The 5,000-nt window shown below is 49.6% G+C and overlaps 1 protein-coding gene across 3 annotated transcripts in view; it reads left to right on the plus strand.

Annotated features, from left to right (window-relative positions):
* LOC147833529 (uncharacterized) overlaps nucleotides 1-5,000 on the plus strand; it is a 20,614-nt gene that overhangs the window by 12,492 nt on the left and 3,122 nt on the right. Inside the window, exons 4-6 of one of the 3 annotated variants that reach the window (XM_087288293.1) lie at nucleotides 2,806-2,837; nucleotides 3,431-3,499; nucleotides 3,589-4,952. The gene's annotated coding sequence lies outside the window, so the exon portion shown is untranslated. Of the gene's footprint in view, nucleotides 1-2,565; nucleotides 2,838-3,430; nucleotides 3,500-3,588; nucleotides 4,968-5,000 lie in introns of those variants that run through there. The other 2 variants (XM_087288292.1, XM_087288294.1) reach the window with 2 other exon arrangements.

Raw genomic sequence — 5,000 nt, forward strand, 5'->3', positions numbered from 1 at the left:
TACAACTGGGCGGCATGGTGGCGCAGTGGTTAGCACTGTGGCCTTAAAGCAAGAAGGTCTCTGGTTTGAGTCCCAGAGTTTCTGTGTGGAGTTTGCATGTTCTCCCAGTGTTGGTGTGGGTTTCCTCCGGGTGCTCCGGTTTCCCCCACAGTCCAAACACATGCGCTATAGGGGAACTGATCAACTACACTGGCCGTAGTGTATGAGCGTGTGTGTGTGGATGAGTGTATGGGTGGTTCCCTGTACTGGGTCGCAGCTGGAAGGACATCCATTCCACTGTGGTGACCTCTGATGAATAAAGGGACTAGACTGAAAAGAAATTGAATGAATGAATGAATACTGCACCTGTTCTGCAATCTGCACTCCAAAATAAAAGCACAAAGCCCAGTCCCACGGGGATCAGACAGAACATTTATAAAAATGGACTTTTTAGGTACACATGTGTACTATTGTAAGGTACCGACCCCGCTTTAGTGCAGTTTGTGTATGATATTGGACATGGCCGATACTCTCACTGTTTTCAGAAAAGGGTAATGTAGGCAGTCCTGCTCGTGTTTCCACTGAGAATATGTGGGTGATTTGATGCGTAGCAGCAGTTGCAGACACATTTACACCGATCACAATGCCAGATTAATTTAAGCAGCAGGTATTCCTCACGATAATTCAGAGATGTGAACAGGCCCAGGCTACTATAATGGAGAAAATCCTCTCTGACAGTAAAGTGAATTAACTAAATAAACGGCGGTGCAGCGCCGGCAGCCCCCAGCACATGTGGAGACTGACTGCGTCTCATATTTAACACTGTGTACTGCCAGCTTTCTGCAGTTCAGCTCACATGGAGAATTGAATATTAATCAGATGATGTCATCACGCTGCTGTGCCGTCAGCCAATCACTGCATTGCTGATCATGATCCGGATGGAGAGATCTGTCCTTCACAACACACACAGATCTCAGATCAGCTCATCCAGACAGTCTAATCTGATTCAGCAACTTGTTTGAAGAACCAAATTAGCCAGAGATCAGTTATCAAGATGAACAGATCCAGGATCTGCCAAATCATCTGAGATCAGTTAAGTGAGGTACGAAGAGCAGACCCCAGACCCCAACAAAGTAAATCATGCGCCGCCCTACATGTGCTCTCATTCCTGGAGCGCTTCAGCTGGATGTTGGTCACTACAGTGGAAAATGATCTTCACTTCCGTTTCATGGAGACTTTAAGAGTCTCTGGTCAGCTTCTCCAGTCTGCTGCTGCTGGACTCCAGATGAGCCGTGAGTATCAGGAGCATCTGCTGATCTGGAGACAGTGGAGACCTGCAGATGATGATGATGATGATGATGATGATGTTAAACTCTACATCTCTCGCTCTCTCCATCTCTCTCTCGCTCTCTCCATCTCTCTCTCCTCTCTCTCTCGCTCTCTCCATCTCTCTCTCCGTCTCCATCTCTCCATCTCCCTCAATCTGTTAAGCGTTGACCTCGGCAGGTCAGGCAGAACTCCTCCGTCTACTGTGCCAGAATCTGTAAAAGTCCAGCAGCCTTATTTATGATATCATTTATGATCATCCAGTGTGCCGTTACAGACGGGCCGAGCAATCAATTTCAGCATTTAGAGGCGTAATGCATCCGCGGCGACATTCGCAGGGATTTATAAACGGGCCGGCGCAGTAATGGTGGATGTGGACTTTTTACGGGCAGCTGTAAGCGAGCGGCGAGATCTCGACACATCCCGGGGTCAGTGTTGGAGAATCCCTCCCGCCGGCACATCTGAAACCCATCCGGCCCGTTATAACCCGCTCCAGCAAATGCAGAACACATTGGCGGAGTGCGGCGCTGGAGAGCTGAGCCCGGCCGCGTCTGCGCTGTTTAATGCCTTCTCCACATGCAGAGGAGGCTCAGACTCCTGAACACTCTTTAACTGGACCCTGCAGCCGCTGTCGGACCCCGGGCCTCCAGAAGGTGTTTCATAAAACCCTGGAACATCCTGAACCCGCAGCGCCGTAAATCAGCCACCGCGGGCCCGTCTGCGCAGACGCTGCAGCTGCACCAGTGGATGCGCCTTCAGATGACATCACATGTGTGTGTGTGTGTGTGTGTGTGTGTGTGTGTGTGTGTGTCTGCGATGATCCACACACAGGGAAGGGTTGAGTTTTACTGCGGTGTGCAGGTTCTGGTTCTGGTTCCTCCTGCTGGTGTATAACAGCTCATTTGGACCTCCCAGAACACAGCTGAGGTTACTCTCTCACAGCACTCCTGATGAACACACAAACACCTGCAACACTGCGCTGACTTCAGTGTGTGTGTGTGTGTGTGTGTGAGTGTGTGTGTGTGTGTGTGTGTGTATGTGTGTGTGTGTGAGTGTGTGTGTGTGTGTGTGTGTGTGTGAGTGTGTGTGTGTGTGTGTGTGTGTGTGTGTGTGTGTGTGTGTGCGGCACCAGAGCATCTTAGAAACATAATGTAATTAAAATCACTGATCATAAATGTTGATGAAGATGATGATGAAGATGATGATGAAGATGATGATGATGATGATGATGATGATGTTGATGATGTTGTCTGTCTGCAGCGTCTCCGTCAGCGAGTGTGTGTGGCGTGTTCGCTTGTGGAGTGTGTAGATGATGTGTGTGATGACGTCAGTGTTCCTGAAGTGTGTGTGTTGGGGTGTTTTTGATGGCAGCCCCCTCAGCGCTGCAGGAGCACACACACACACACACACACACACACACTCGAGGGGCTGTAAACCACAGCAGGTACGTCTGACATCCTGTCTCACTCTCTGCCTGCCTGTCTCTCTCCCTCTGCACAGGAGCAGCAGCTCGACTCCTCCAGCAGCTCCAGGTAACCTGCAGCTTCTTCTGTTCTCTGAGTGTGTTCTGAACTGCGGCTCCGGCCCCATACACACACACACACACACACACACACAAACGCTGAGGCCTATAAAGCAGTCGACACACACATACTCACACGCGCTGAGGCCTTCGGAAGCGTCGAGACAACGAGAAGCGAGTCTTCATCACTTCCTGCTGGAGACTCAGAACACACTCGCTGATATTACACAGAGAGAGCTGGACAATACTTCTGTAGTGTGTGTGTGTGTGTGTGTGTGTGTGTGTGTGTGTGTACACATTCTAAACTTGCTCGCGGTGACTGTTTGTTGAGATACACGCGGATGTTTAGTGTCGGAGAGTTCCGGCAGCCATTACAGTGTGTGTGTATGTGTGTGTGTGTGTGTGCGCGTGTGTGTGTGTGTGTGTGTGTGCGTTTGCATGTGCGTGTGTGTGTGTGTGTGTGTGTGTGTGTGTGTGTGTGTGATTCAGAGGATCAGCAGTTCAGGATTTGACCTACACTGATTAACAAAGGTCCCCACAAGGCTAGTATAGCTACAGGTTTGTGCTGTATGTGTGTGTGTGTGTGTGTGTGTTCATGTACAGCTCCAGCTCAGAGAAGGTGTGGACAACACTAATGAAACAGACAGCAGGGGGTTCCAGACGTGCTCTGAGGTGTGTTTGATCAGACGAGATGAACACAGAATATCTGCTGTTGTTCTGCTCATCTTCAGCTCATGTGTGAATCTCCATCCTCTCCTCAGTCAGAGCTCAACACACTGCAGAACAGAGTGATCAGCTGATCTGCTGAATGATGATGTGATGTCCACAGGTGATGGTGATGGTGATCTGCTCATCAGGAAAGCTCTAGTGCTGTAGGAGCAGAGATGGGTCGAGGATCTCCAGTTTGAGCACAGATATGAGAGGAAATGAGTGAAGTGTGTGAACACAATGATCCTCAGAGAAAGAGAGAGGAAGACATGTGGAGATTTCCCCTTCAACAGTGCAGAACAGCATTAAAGACTGAAGGAGTCTGGAGGAGTTTCAGTGTGTAAAGGTCAAGAGTGCAAGCCTGAGCTGAACAACCGTGACCTCCGACCCCTCAGGGGGCGCTGCATCAAGAGTCCTCATTCATCTATAAGCAGATCAGCACATGGGCTCAGCACTACTGCACTAAACCTGTGACAAGCAGCACAATACAGAGTCACATCCACAAACACCAGCCAACACTGCACTGTGCCAAGAGGAAGCCCTATGTTAACAGTGTCCAGAAGCTCTTCTCTGGGCATCTGGGCTCGAATGTGATGTGAGTGCGGGCCGTCGGAGGAGAGGGAAGGGGGGACAAGTTTGCTTTGGCCCGGTTCAAGGCAACTGTACATAGTGTGAGTACACCCTGAGTCCACCATAATACACACACTTAGTAATGAGTCCTATGTGTCTTCCTCGTGATGAAGAGTAGACAAAATCTGATGTGTGGTGAGGGAAAAAGTAGTCAAAACTTGCCATGTGCTTTACGCAACTCACTCTTCTGCCCGATGCGCTCTTTAGTTCTGTTGTCTCTGTCAATCAAACGGTGATGGCTGTATTCCAGCGAGGTGGGCTATGTGCACCTAAATAAACACTCCAAACTCCAAACGGTCCCCTGCGCCTGTGCCCATAATGCCCATTGGTTAATCCAGCCCTGGTTGTGTCGGTGCTCTTGGTGAAGGTGACCTGCTCTTCTGTGATGCTCCAGTAATGCAGAACAGCACAGAGAGATTCTGGAGCTCAATATGCTGCCTTCTGCTCCAGAGAGGACCATGCAGAGTCCAACAAGACCATGCAGAACCACACTCAGCTCACATTACAGAGTCCTGCTGCAGAGGAAGAGGATATGGCTACTGGACTGGCCTGCCTGCAGTCCTGACCTGTCTTCAACAGAGAATGTGTGGAGTATTTACAAGCACAAAATGTGACATCAAAATGTGGCAGAATGACCCCTGAAACACCTCCGCACTGCTGTCTTCAGTCCCGGCACGCCTGTGAGTGGAGCGACACCATTACAGAGTGGGAAAAGCTTTACAGAAGCAGCTGTTTCTGAAATGTGTTGCAAAAACTAAAATTGGAATATGTGTTTATTCTGAAACATTAATAATGATGAGGAGTGTGCGTGTGTTTGTGTGTGTGTGTGCGTGTA

This window comes from Danio rerio, chromosome 16 (genome assembly GCF_052040795.2).
Source record: "Danio rerio strain M-AB ecotype USA chromosome 16, GRCz13ab, whole genome shotgun sequence".
In the NCBI taxonomy this organism is placed as follows: domain Eukaryota; kingdom Metazoa; phylum Chordata; class Actinopteri; order Cypriniformes; family Danionidae; genus Danio; species Danio rerio.